Below are 14,421 nucleotides of genomic sequence, written 5' to 3'. Positions count from 1 at the left end.
TGTGTCTCGCAGATCTGCTCCCAGGTTTGCCCTCGTGTCGCTCTGATTGCAGTTGGGATCCTGCTTGCTGTTCTCTGGATTGCCTGACAGAATCCACTGTGAGGATTAAGTGAGTTAATATACACAGAGGTCTCAGAACAGTGCCTGGCCCAGAGTCAGTGCTCCTAGACAAACGGGAGCTCCTACTTTGGGTTTGTGAAGCAGTGGTTAAGGACCTTCCATCCTGGTCTGACTCGGCTTCCTGGAAGGGAGTGGCGAGAGGCTCTTTGTGGAGCTTAAAGACCAAGTCCTGAGCTGGCAGGGGCTGCAAAAAAGTGTTCTGGGAGAGGGGGAGGAGGCGGGCCGAGATTCACCCTTAGTTTGATGTGAATTGTATTGCCAAGAGTGCACCCTACTCTTGTGTTCAGTTTTTTTTTTTTTTTAAGATTTTATTTATTTATTTGACAGCAAGAGAGGGGGAACACAAGCAGGGGGAGTGGGAGAGGGAGAAGCAGGCTTCCCGCCGAGCAGGGAGCTGGATGTGGGGCTCGCTCCCAGGACCCTGGGATCATGACCAGAGCCGAAGGCAGACGCCCAACGACTGAGCCACCCAGGCGACCCTTGTGTTCACTTTTATGCTACCTTTTTCCAGAGAAGATGTCAGGCTCTCACCACTCAGCTGACTGACTGGTCACCCTGCAGTGACCAGTCTTCCCTAGACCCTCCCCCCTGCTAACTCAGCTGCCCGATCCCCCTTGCCATCTCTCTGCTGGAGGGAAGCCTTTCTTCCCTCGCAGACTCCCACAGCCTCTCAAAAGTGCGGCTCTTTTTGTCATCAACAGAAGTAGGATCCCTTGGCTCCGCAGCCCCTGATGGCTGGCCATGACCATGAGTGCTAACAACTGGCCCTCTGGCTTCTGGCTGCCCACTAAGGGCTTGCCGAGGAGACGGGGGTCCTGCACTTCTAGAACTAGTTCCCCCTGGCCGGTGTGGGCAGGGATTATCTGTGTCATCCAGACGGGAAATCTCCTCACCCACTGGAAGAAAGCCCTGCTTCGGAGAACTGGCCTGGAGCTGACGACCAGAGCAGCGCACGTCCCAGGGCTCCAGGAGCAGGTGCTAATTGTGGCCAGGCCTGCCGAGTCCTGCTCAATCACCCGCGTGCGCCTCCCCGCTCCCCGTTCTCTCTCCCTCGTTAATTCCCAGATGTTGCTTCGGTCTCCCCGCTAGAAAAAGAGGTCCTATGGCACTTCCCTGCCTCCTCGTCTGCACCTGCTTTTCCTATCACTAGTTTCATTTCTTCTTTTAATTGCCGCCATTCTCTGTGCTCCCGTACACGCACATACAAAATCTGATCACGGTAGTAGGTTAGGAAGGAAGCAGGCAAAGATCCGGACAGCCTGGGTCACCTCCTGGCTCTGGTCTTGCCACCATGTGATCTTGGGCAAGTCCCTGGACCTCTCTGTGCTTCATTTCCTTCACCTGTAAAATGAGGACAGAGATACTACCAGCCTCAGGGTAGGGAGCCTCGGCCAGTGTGTACAGCACCTGGATAGCCCCTGGCCCAGTCAGACTTCGATGTCAGCTGTTGTGAGAGGGGACAGACCGGAAATCGCCTGGCCTGAGGTCAGAACTTGTGTTTGGGTCCTGGCTCTGTGTGTCCTGGATAGCCCAGCACGTCCCGAGCCAAACCCGTTGTCTTCCCCATTCCACTCTTCATGCCTCTCTGATATTTCCCATCTCTGTCCATCAGCAGCTCCCAGCCCCTGCTTTGTCACCCTCATCATTCCCCTGCTTAGAAACTCTGACGCCCCCTTAGCTCCCTAAGCTCCTAGAGTAGCAGGCCAGCCCTTGGTTAGCAGATCTCTATCCTTTCCAGACTGGGCATCCACCCACGACACCAAAGCCACATGGGTCCCCAATCCTCAGCCCCGTCATAGCCTTCCTGCCCTCGCTCCGGATAAGGCTCAAATACTTCTCTGTGGGCATTTCCAGGCCCCGACAGGAGGAGCCCCTCCTCCTCAGCAGCGTGAAGCCATGTGGAGATGCCCTTCCCCTGTCATGGCGTCCCGGTGCGGTCCTGCATCTGCGCTCCAAACTGAGCTGCCTAAGGACAGGGACTGGGTCTTGCTCCCCTCTGTGTCCCCTTTGGAATCTCAAAATCAACTCCTCCAAACTTCAGTCACCTCGGTGATCTCTAAAGTGACTTTGACCTCTAAAATATTACGGTCCTGGGGCTCACAAGTTAGCAAAAAGGAAAAGTCCCACAAAGCACTAGAAGTTGGGAAGAAAATTGGGTTTAAGTAGGCTTTTAAAATGGACCGGTGGTCAAACTAAAATCCCTTCTACAAGGTTTCCGGGGAGAGTGCCTGCCCCGAGCTTCTCTTGGGCTCCCTCCGTCCTCTCTCCCTGTTTAGTCGAGGGCTGTTGTCCCATCCTCCCGGAGACACCGTTGCTTCAGAGACCGGGGTCTGCTCTGAAGCCGAGGTCAGCCCCCACTACTGAATGGCGCTCAGATGCTGGGCTCGGAACAAGCTGTTCCGCCCGCTGCGGGATCAGGCCCCAGGCCGCCGTCCCGCCCAGCAGATCCTGGGGCCCGGCAGGAGGGTGTCAGGCCCGCTGCAGGGCTAGGGAGGCCGGGGTGCCAGCCGGCCGCACACCCGCCTGTCCTCCAGGTGCCCTTCCTCTCAGCAGATGCGCAGCCCCCCCACCATCCTGGGTAAATTGGCCCTGAGTAAACTCGTACTTATTCTGCCTGCCACCCTCCCCTCATTCCCCAGGCTTCAAAGAAAACCAGTTTGAATATTTAAACTTCTCCTGTGTGTCTAATAAAAAGTTCTGCACTATTTAACGGCCCCGCTATCCATTACTGTCGGGAGCTGCCCTCTCCCTCCCAGCCTGCCCCTCCCTCCCTCTCGCCCAGACCACGTGTGGCAAAGCCATTTGTCAAAGCGCTCCTGCCGCCGGCTGCGCTTGGCTGTGTCGGAAAGGACAAGGCGCCCACAGGGGAAGGTGGGAATGAATAAAGGGGCTATGCAAATTGCTGCTTAATCTGCAGAGAAACACCCCGGCTTTGGGGAGACGCTCATTACTTCTTTTAACTGTGATTAACGGGCAAATTAAACCCAAGCCCTTAACTCTCTCCTGGCAGAGGACTCGAACGCAGAGCCCTGGGCCGGCGAGCATGGAGGGAGCTCTGGTCTGCAGCTGCAGCCCTGGGGACTGGGACCGAGGAGCATGAGTGCTGCCCCTGACCCATCAGCGTCGTTGGCACTGTCGGTGGGGTCGGAAGGAGGAAGCCCCCGTGGGGTTGGGGAGCAGATAAACTTAATGTGTAGGGAGGAGGGCTGTGTGGTCTCTTTCAGGGTTTTTTCAGCCACTCCAGAAAGAACAGGTGGTGACCCTGGGATTTGCTACCCTTCTTCCCCCACCCCCACCCGCCCAAAAGGCCAGAGAATCCCTCAGGCCTCACTTGCCACGACATACTGATAGGACCAAAGAGGCTTTAGCCACAAACAGTTCCTGGTCAGACCAGCCCCAAACCCAGTCCCAGAAAGGCGCGTATAAGGAACCTCCAGATGTTCAACTCCAAAACTGACCTTGAGGATGATTAGCCCAAGGAATGGGGGAAGAGGTAAAGAAGTAGGAAGTGGGGGCAGAGTCCTGGGAATAGTGTGACAACAGGTCATACAAGTTATAGGCATACACGGTGGGATACCCAAATTGGAAGGGCTCAGAGATCCAAAGTATCTCTCTCTTTGTTTCTTACTTATCTTTCTTACTCCGTGTGTGGGTAGATAATGTGACCCAGCTCATAACACACCGTTGACCCTTTTAACCCTTTTTGAGTGTACAACTCATTGGCACTAAATATTTCCACATTTTTTTTTTTTTTAAAGATTTTGTTTGTCAGAGGGGCGCCTGGGTGGCTCAGTTGGTTAAGCGACTGCCTTCGGCTCAGGTCATGATCCCGGAGTCCTGGGATCGAGTCCCACATCGGGTTCCCCCTTCTCTGTGGGGAGCCTGCTTCTCCCTCTGCCTCTGCCTGCCACTCCCCCTGCTTGTGCTCACTCTGTCTCTCTCTCTCTCTCTCTCTCTGTCAAATAAATAAATAAACAAAAAATAAAAAAGATTTTGTTTGTCAGAGAGAGAGAGCACAGCAGGGGGGGGAGCGGCAGGCAGAGGGAGAAGCAGGGTCCCCGCTGAGCAGGGAGCCCGATGGCAGGGCTCGATCCCAGGATCCCGGGATCATGACCTGAGCCAAAGGCAGACGCTTAACTGCCGGAGCCACCCAGACGTCCCAGTACTTCCACACTGTTGTGCAACCTTCCCCACCACCCAGCCCATCTGTTTTCACAGGTGATTACTGAGCCTTTCCGTAAGACCTATCACCTCTACCAAACAGCAACAAGTGGGGCGGAACTCTGTAGGTAGGAAAGTTGTGCTTGAAATCGAGAACACTGGAGAACACCAGCCGGAACTCTGGGGCAACTGAAACAGAGGCCTGACTCTCGGGAGGCAGGTTGGGCGGAAATCCTTTAGGGACTCCCCGTTAAATGCAGGTCCCCGAAGCCTGAGTGATTAGGAGGTGAAAGATGACATACAACGGTGACAGACTGTCTGTCACCCTGACGGGGCCGAGGAGAGACGCGGCCCCGTATTTTATTTCGTCGGAGAGTGGATCAGTGGGTCTGTCATAGAAACCAGGCCTGACAGCCTCAGCGACTCTGCTCCTTTTCCTTAACTCCCGCGGCCCAGCTCTGCCATCTATTAAAACATCCCGGGCTGTCAGGGATATTAAAAGGCTCTGTCACTCCTTCTTAAAACAGTCATAAATACAATCTGGACATGAGCATTTGGGCAGGAGCCCCGGTGCTGAATGGGAAGAGACAACAGCAGGTACGCCTGCCTTGCCTGACAGCTGAGGCTTTGGCACCGTTCAAACGGGGAGCCACGGACTAATCTCCTTGTTCTCTCGCTCGCGAGCAGCAAGGCCGTCTCATCATCTGCTGAGGCCCGGCATTTTGAAACAACTGCTCTTGAGCATAGGATGTGGCCTTTGTTAGCGGGACCACAAGCCTCCGCTTATCTCTGGGGCCTGGTGCGCTTAACCGGCCCCTGTTCTAAGTGTCCGTTTGTGCAGCCTGCTCCCGAGGCCTCCCCAGGCAGTGCGGCGGGGGAGGAACGAAAAGGTAACAAGAGAGCCCTAAGCTCTCCCTCCACGCTGCAGCTGGCCTCCTGTCCCTCTTTTATCTTCCCTGTCCCGTGAAGCCTCGGGGCCAACCCGCCTCGGTAAGAAGAGCCTTGTTGGGGGGCCGGAAGCGGACCTGCGGCCTTTCGGGTGGGCTCCCCAGAGTGCAGGCTGCTAACCGGAGGACCCCAGTCAGCCCTGAATCCTTGGTTCTCTCCAAACTCTGGGACCACAACTGTTTCTGCCTGGGGGCTGCTGGCCCCAAACAGGGAGGCCTTTTCCTTTCTATGTATTTGATAAGAACACATGACCTCGGACTGCTTGTTAGGAACTGACCCCTCTTCTCAAGAGGGTCCTATTGGATGGATGGGGTTTCTCCAGCTTGGAGCAGAGCCAAACAGCCAAAGACCAGGCCCAATCCCCTGGCAAATTCTGACTCTGGCCTCCATCTCTGTCTGTTGGGCGGGGTGTTCCCCAAATGCCTAGTTTGCTGAAACATGCCAAAAGCCCTGTTCATGACCTTCTTGTGTTGGCATCCGGGCGGAGCCCAGGACCTTGGCACCTTGAGATGTCCTGTCTTCTGCCCACCCGGTGTGCAGCGGCCAGATTTGCTCCCCAGCCAGTATTTCCAGTTAGCTTTGGATAGATTTTAAACTGTGGACTGTGTTTCCAACAAAATTACCTTCTCCGCGGCTGTTCCCAAATATCTCAAGTCACGAAGGGTCTGACTGTTATCTTTTCTTTCTACAGTATTTACTAAAAGCCTCCCTCATTTTGTGGTGCAGCCCCAGAGAGCAGACCTAGGCCTGTGTATGGTGCTAAGAGGAAGACAAGTTTCTAGCTAACATAAGGAAGCCTCCTCTGACAACCAGAGGTGCCCGCAGGGCCCAGGTGAGAAAGTCACCATCACTGAGGACGGTGGGCAGACACCCGACCGGTATCTGGCGGGCTGCTGCTGAGGTTGGGAGATGGGGTCTGTGACTCTGAGATTCAATGGTTTGGGGGCACTCGGTACGTCCAGAAGCAGGACAAGGCCTAGCAGCTGCTCACCAGCTGCCTTCCATGTGGCCATCTTGCCATTTACTCCCAGATGGTCAGACCCCTCACCCTCCAGGGTCGTAGGGCCAGCTGCAGGGTAGTGGGCCAGGCCTTCTCTGCGCTAGTAGCCCTCGGGCAGGATGCGGAGAGGAGGAGAGACATGAGGCTGAGAGTCCCTCCGGGTGAGAAAGGCACAGAGCTCACCCCTCTGGCTCTGGCTCTGGCTGGCTTGCACGGCCGCCCCCTCCTGCCCACCCCCCCCACCCCCCCCACCCCCGCTTCACCTGCCTTGCATTTTCCCTCCCTCTTTTGCTCTCTTAACCACCACCCCCATCTCCATGGCGATAAAAGGGGAGGTGGGGTGGGCTGTGCCCTGTGTTTTGAGTCGCTCCACAATAGCCCCTTTCTCTGGAGACACAGGGGCTGCCTGTGGAACTAATCTCCCCCTGCCCATCAGCTCACAAAGGACCAGGGAAGCCCCTCCCCCGGCCCAGCCGCCCTCGGTGACCCCGAGCCCGTTTCCGGGTGCGCTTCCAGCCCTCCGGGGCCTGCAGCTGGGCCTCTCTCACGGGATCCTGCACACAGGCAGGGTCACCCCGGCTGACCTCCCCTGGAGGACAGAGGTCAGGCCCCTTCTCCGGTCTCTGATGTGATTGGAAGGTTGCTGAGGCAGGGGGAGGGGGAGGGGAGGAGGAGGGGATCTTCCCCTTTAATGTAAAATTGAAAGACTCCCTGTGCCTTCCCGCCTGTGCCTGTCTCCGGCTGGGTTGGGTCGCCTGGCCTAGGACCCCCTTGGAAATCTGGGCATCTCGGAAATGGGCGAAACTCCTGGCAACGGGGCTTGCTCCAACCTGATCCCAGAGTGTTAGAATCCTAGAAGTCCTGGCGTGGGAAGTGCGAGAAACTGCCTGAGGGCAGCAGGGCATGCCCAGTCAGCCCTGGTTGGGAGACTCGGATCCCTGCTTGCCGCCATCGGCTCCTAGACACCTCTGGGCCTTGCTGTGCGCATCCGCAGAGTGGGAATGATAGATAAATGCACCAACCTCACGGGTGGGGAGCGGAGCAAGTGAGATCATGCACGGAACAGGTTTCTGAGCATGGGCCTGGCTCATGGCAAGTACTCAGGCTACTGTAACTGTGACGGTCTCGGGGCAGGAGGGGATAACCAGACTCCAAGAATCATCTCCTCAGCTCAGGCCAGGGCATCCCCATCTCAGAGTCTGGCTAGGACTCCTCCCTTTCCTCCTGCCTACAGTGGGCATGATGAGAGTTTCCACTGCACAGCTTTCTTGTGAAGATCCAATACGTTCACACACGGAAGGTGCACAGCTTTCTTATGAAGATCCAATACGTTCACAGACGGAAGGTGCTCAGAAGGGAACCCGGCTCGTCGTCCCTGCAATATAAACCTTAGTTGTGATTATTACCCATGTTGTGATCCTTGGGTCTCTGTGGGCCTGATTTCCAGAACAGTGCTTATTTCAAATATTCAAAGCCTTTGTCCCTACAGGTCCCCTCTCTTTTCCATGTCACACAGCACATTCTGATTTCTGGCAAGGAATAATATATGATCCCCCTTACTTGCTTGGCTGATGAAAAACCGCACATCTTGCCCATATAGACAGCAGCTCTAAAGGGACACAGCTAACCCAGAAGGGAGTAATTGGCCTCTTATAAAATAAGGCCAAGTGAAACATAGGAGTGCAGAAAGGTCGAGGGAGGTCTGGCAGGAGCTGCCGACAGCTCTCCTAACCTGCCCGACTTATTACCGGAATCATTTCAAGAGATAATTTAATGTTCTCCCTCTGTGGCCCAGTTTGCTCCTGAAGGGAAAAATAAATAAATAAACAAACCCAACCGCCCCAAACAACACATGCTTTATGAGAACATCACTTACTAGTTTTTAACGGCCCAGTTATTAATATAACTGTCCTGGCACCTCCTCTACACCTGATCACTGGGGAATGATGAACTTTGAATTCTGGTGAATTCCGATTGCCACTCCCCTTACTACAAACATCTCCACCCGGTCCGCCAGGAAGGGAGAACCAGCCTTTCACATGCCCGGAGAGCTCAGAGGCGGGAGCCCCGGCTGCTTGTTGCTATGCCAGTTCTGGGGGGGCAAGGCTGGGAGATGAGGCAGGAGAGTGAGAAGGGACCCGTGGAGGTGGGGCAGGGGGATGCCTGTCGGGTGTGGTGGTGGAGAAAGCACTGGAACGTGCCTCTAGTTCCATAACCCAGCCCAACCTCTTACCTTCTGCGACCTCCTTTTCTTCTCTTACAAAATATTCTTAAGAATTCTTTTCCCCTTGGGGCACCTGGGTGGCTCAGTTGGTTAAGCGACTGCCTTCGGCTCAGGTCATGATCCTGGAGTCCCGGGATCGAGTCCCGCATCGGGCTCCCTGCTCGGCGGGGAGTCTGCTTCTCCCTCTGACCCTATCCCCTCTGATGTGCTCTCTCTCTCTCATTCTCTCTCTCTCAAATAAATAAATAAAATCTTAAAAAAAAAAAAAGAATTCTTTTCCCCTTTGCCATTTTTAAGCATTTATGATGTGCCAGGCATTGTGCTCAATGCTTTTCTCCTTTAACACGTTCTCCTAACCGATGTATATGATAATACTAGTTGAATCCCCACTTGGTAGATAAGGAAACTCAGGCTCCCAAAAATGCGGAAGCCTGCCCAAGGTCACACAGCTGGTAAGCAGGGATGTTGGTTTACAACCTGGATTTGTCTGACTCCAGGGCTTAAGCCCACAACTGTTAGGCTACGCTGCATTCCAGGGGCAGTAACACCTGTCCTCCTACCTGGCCCGGGGGTAAGGTGGAGGGGACAGGCAGACGTGCCCACAAGAGTGCAAAGGCTCCGCCAACCACACAGTGCTCTCTCACACATGGTGGTCTACAGGGCTTTCCCAGCGGAAGGCAAAAGAAGAGGTTGGGCTGGGGTGAGCTGAATTAGAGTTGCCAAAGACAGGGCAACCGTCTCGGGTCCCCTCCCTTTTTGGGAGCTCTGTACTATTGCTCAATAAACCCCCCCCCCCAAAAAAAGGGCTGCCAAAGACAGCAACATCCCAAAGGGGACTGAATTTAGCAACAAGCATGACCACATCATAGCAGTACTCACTTTGGAAGAACGCATTATAGCTGATTTCATTTGACAATTGTGGATAAACAATGAAAGGGAGAACATTCCTACGTTCTGAGTCTCCCCACCCGCACAAAGGGTATTTTTTCTTTTGGTCTGGCTAGGTCATCCTCAGAGGGGCTGAGCCGAGCAGGACTCTGGTCCGCTTGGGTGGGTCAGATGCTACTTTTTCCTGCCCCCCAGGACCCTGGCACCACACAGGGCTGACGGCCTTGGGCCTTGGGGGGCTGAGATCTGGGAGTTCAGCCACAGTAAGGAGTTGGTGGAGTTGGCAGGAGGGCACAGAGGGAGCGGGGGGGGGTGTGTGGTGGAAGATGGGGCCAGGCTCCCCATGTCTTTCCTGGCCCAGCCCAGGTTTGCTGGCCACAAGGGGCAGCCTCAGGCCCAAGCTGGCTGCTTGGTATTCTGCTCAGGCCCCTGCATCCTGCCTCCCAGCGCCCTGCCGGTGGGGCCTCCTCCCCTAGCCCAGACTGGGCCATGCATTATCCTCGCAAGATTGAGGACCTAATGGAGGCGATCAGCCCCCGGGGGAGCCACTCCATCCAGGCTCTGGAAGGAGGGCAAAACAGTGCTTGCTGGCTCCTTTATCCACCCTGAGATTGGGGTACACTTTGAGAGGGGGTTTCTTGGAACTGAGGAGGGGCTCTCTGCCACCCCTCTGGGAGGGCTCTGGACAACTCCAGTCCAGGAGGTGGCATTGCAGCAATTCCTCTCTTCCTGTCCAGAGGATACCCTCAATATCCGGTGCCCCTGGGGGGCAGACCCCAGCCACTGTCAGCTCTCTTGAAGGACTTTCTGCTGGCTTTGGGGTGGGCATGCTCCCACCTCTACCCCACCCCCTCACCTGACTGCAAGGTGGCCAGCTCCACTGCCCATTGTTCCTGGCTCCCCCTCAACGGTGGGAGGTGGGGGGCTGAGCCTGGTCCCCCCAGGTCGGGAGCACAGAGCAGCCCCTCCCCTTTCCAGGCTTCAAAGGCCCAGAGGGACTAACCCTTGCCACTGTGGGGCCTCCTCTCTGGGAGCGGTGAGGGGGGCGAGCTTTCTGGGAGTGAGTAGAGCAGGCTGGGGGTGATCCTGAGGGTGTTGGAGGTCAAACGAGGGGAGGGCCTGAGGCAGACGGCCTGGGAAAAGCCTGGGGCTGGATGGGAAGCAGCAAAGGTGTTGCATAGTGCAACAATGTTGCTCCTCTCAGGAGCACCCAGCCCTTGCTCCTCCCAGGAGCACCTAGCCTTTACTGCACGCACACACAGCGGACCAGCAGCTGTGTCCACGCATCATGTAATTGCATCCTCCTGGGAACCAGTGCTTCTAGAGTTATATTGCACAGAGGGAGAAAATCAAGCTCAGAAAGGTTAAGTAACTTACCTGGGCTCACACAGGGAGGATCTGAACAGGATTTGGACCCACATTGTTTGACTCTGGAACCTTGCTCCTAACCTCAGTGCTGGACCACTGTAACAGGCAGCTGGGAGGGAAAGCAAAATGAGTGATGGGCACCCGCTCCAAAACACTCACCTGGCTTCATACACCTCAGCAAGATACGTGTTTCTTGCCAAAAAGCATCCAGGGATCCCAGAGGTAATTGTTTTCACAGAGCCCACATACCTAGTGGCTTTTTATATACTATCTACTTTATCCTATAGGGATTTTTTTTTTCCTTCTCTTTCCGGCCCTGTCCCCCCACCCCCTGCCCCAGGCTTCTTCACTCCTCTTCTTCCCAGGCTAACATTCTCTCCTCCTACCATCTGCTCCCAAGATGGCCGACACTGCCCACCTTGCTTCCCTGGGGATGGATGGGTCCAGGACGCATCCCTCCCCCAGGTGCTGTAATTTGAGGGATTGCCCAGCTGGAATGGGCCCAGGGCCTCCCCAGGCTGCCCTCCCGCCACTGTGAGTCGGCTGCCCTCTGCCCTCTGCCCTCTTCTGCCATTAACCCTGTCACCTGCCGGACATCAGCCCCCGGGCCCAGTCTGTCATCCATGGCCAAAGATGGATGGGGGGCGGCTGGGAAGCGCAAGTGGCGACCCCTTAATGAGATCTGGCGGGGGAGGGCTGGGCTCTATCAGGCAGCAGCAGGACCAGGTTGGCAATAACGGCCCTTGCTGAGCGTGACCCATTTTCCTTCTGGGGAGGGGAGGACAGTGGAGTGAGAGGCTGCAGGACAGGCTTGGGGGCCGCAGGATTAGGTTGCCACCTCCCTGGAGAGAGACTGGAGCAGGAAGAGATGGGCAGAAGCTGGGGAAAAAAAGATGACACCCCTCAACCTCTCATTCCTTCTCCTTGGCACTGTGACCCCAGCTCCTTGGGAAGAAACACAGACACAAAGAATCGCTAGGAAACAGGAGACCAGCTGCCTGGCCGGGGGCAGGCCCAAGGCAGTCCTGGGAGACTTCGTGTCTCCTCTCCATGTGCAGAGAAATCAGAGGGAGGGAGGATCTGTGGGGTATTGTCTATAGAGTGGGGAGCATCTTCAGAAGGGCAAGGGAAGGGTCCTTTTGAAGCAGGAAAAAGAGGGGGAGGTAGGAGTGGGGGAGAAACGTTATTGGATGGTCACCTACACATTCCCCCTTAGTGATCCATGGACTTTTAAAAGGAAGAGATGCTGGAAAGCATCAGTTCTCACCTTTCATTGTACAAATGGGGAAACTGATGCCTAGGGAGGAGAAGAGGCCCACCCAGTTAGTGGCAGAGCCAGAGCCAGGATCCAGGGTTCTAGAAGATCAAGCTAGTTTACCTGGCACCGGTCTCACTCTCTCCTTGCTTCTTACCCAGGAAGAAAATAGAACAACTGCTGAAATCATTGTTCTTGGACTCGTCTGAAAGGCCTTGTTCTTTCCCAACTCCTTCCTGCCCCCCCCCCCATGAGGGAGAGTACCTGGCCCCAGGGCTTCCAGCAGGTCTGGGAGATAGACTGGGGGAGGGCGGGGGAGGGTGCCTCCTGAGTTCCTAGCCCGGAATGGGGAGCCATCATTCCCTGATGACGTGAGTGAGGTTGGTTGAAAAGAGGCTCTTTTGAGTTTGAGTTTGAAGTTTTATGATGTGGGATGTTGTTTTTTTCTCCCATGAAGAGTAAGGAGAACCAAGTGGGTGCCCAGCAAAAGTTGGCTGTAAGGCCCTTTGACCCTTTATTTGGACATTATCCACGGCCAGTCCATCCCCAGAGCCGTGGCCTTGGCTTTCTCTGTGATGATTTCTGGTTTCCCCCCTCCCCCAGCTGCCTAGTGCAGGCTGAGCAGGAGTCAAAGTGTGGCATCTAGAGGTTGGTGGTCAGGAGGATTCTGGTCCTGGTTAGCTGTGTGATGCTCAGCCATTCTTTTAAACTTTCTGGGCCTCAGTTGCCTTATATTTAAGATTTTTTATTTATTTCTTTATTTTAGAGAGAGGGAGAGAGAGAGAACGTGCACGCAGAGGCAGGGGGGAGGGAGAGGTACAAACAGACTCCACACTGGGTGCCTCAGAGTTCAACGCACGGCTCGATCCCACGACCCCGAGATCATGACAAGAGCCAAAATCAAGAGTTGGCTGCTCAACCGACTGAGCCACCCAGGGGCCCACAGTTGCCTTATATTTGTTTAAAAGGCAGTGCTAGATAACGGTCTTCACACTTCTTTTCTTTTTTCCAAAGTAAACTTTATGCCCAACATGGGGCTCAAACTCACAACACCAAGATCAAGAGTTGCATGTCCTACTGACTAAGCCAGCCTGGTGCCCCTCCCCACACTTCTTTTAAAAAGGACCAGAGCTAGGGCTCCCAGGAATGCCTTATGTGCATTTTTCAACTTTGCCTTGGGTGACATCCAGTTGGTAGCCTGAAATGGGCTTCAGTGGGAGTATTTACACCACAGAAATTGGCAAATGCGAGAGGCACCTGGGTGGCTCAGTGGGTTAAGCGTCTGCCTTCGGCTCAGGTCATGATCCCAGGGTCCTGGGATCGAGCCCCACATCGGGCTCCCTGCTCCGCGGGAAGCCTGCTTCTCCCTCTGCCACTCCCCCTGCTTGTGTTCCCTCTCTCGCTGTGTCTCTCTCTGTCAGATAAATAAATAAAATCTTTAAAAAAAGAGAGAGAAATGGGCAAATGCGACAAACTGGGACTTCTCACAAGGACCCCAGTGAGAGGCTGCTGTTCAACTTTTACCAGCTGACCAGAACTCTAACATGTTGTATCAAAACAAAAAAGCAGGGGCACCTGGGTGGTGCAGTCATTTAAGAGTCCCACTCTTGGTTTTGGCTCAGGTCATGATCTCAGGGTCATGAGATTGAGCCCCACAGGGGGTTCTGCACACAGCGTGGAGTCTGCTTGAGATTCTCTCTTCCTCTCTCTCTGCTTCTCCCCCCACCCTGCTCGCTCTCTAATAAATAAATCAATCTTAAACACACACACACACACACACACAATGGGGCGCCTGGGGCAGTCGTTAAGCGTCTGCCTTCAGCTCAGGTCATGATCCCAGGGTCCTGGGATCGAGCCCCGCGTCAGGCTCCCCGCTCAGCGGGAAGCCTGCTTCTCCCTCTCCCACTCCCCCTGCTTCTGTTCCTGCTTTCACTATCTCTCTCTCTCTCTCTCTCAAATAAATAAATAAATAAAATCTTTTAAAAAAGATTTTATTTATTTACTTGAGGTAGAGGGAGAGAGAGCACAAGCAGGGGGAGCTACAGTCAGAGGGAGAAGCAGGGTCCCCGCTGAACAGGGAGCCCGACGCGGGGCTCGATCCCAGGACCCTGAGACCATGACCCCAGCCAAAGGTAGAGGCTTAACTGACTGAGCCACCCAGGCGCCCCAGACCTTGACAAGTTTTATTTTAAATTAATTTTTTAAAAGATTGATTTATTCATTTTAGAGACGGGGGGGCAGCTGGAGAGAGAGAGAGAATCCTCAAGCCGACTCCCATGCCTACCTAGCATGGGGCCTGACACGGGGCTTGATCCTATGACTCCTGAGATCACGACCCTGAGATCCCAACCCGAGTGCTGAGATCAAGAGTTGGACACCCAGCCGACTGAGCCACCCAGGAGCCCTGACAATCTATCTTTTTCTTTCTTTCTTTCTTTCTTTCTTTCTTTCTTTCTT

This window comes from Callorhinus ursinus, unplaced genomic scaffold, assembly GCF_003265705.2.
Source record: "Callorhinus ursinus isolate GAN/ISIS: 27379988/994484 unplaced genomic scaffold, GSC_fseal_2.0 scaffold52, whole genome shotgun sequence".
Lineage (NCBI taxonomy): Eukaryota > Metazoa > Chordata > Mammalia > Carnivora > Otariidae > Callorhinus > Callorhinus ursinus.
Note: the sequence above shows the minus strand (reverse complement) of the source record.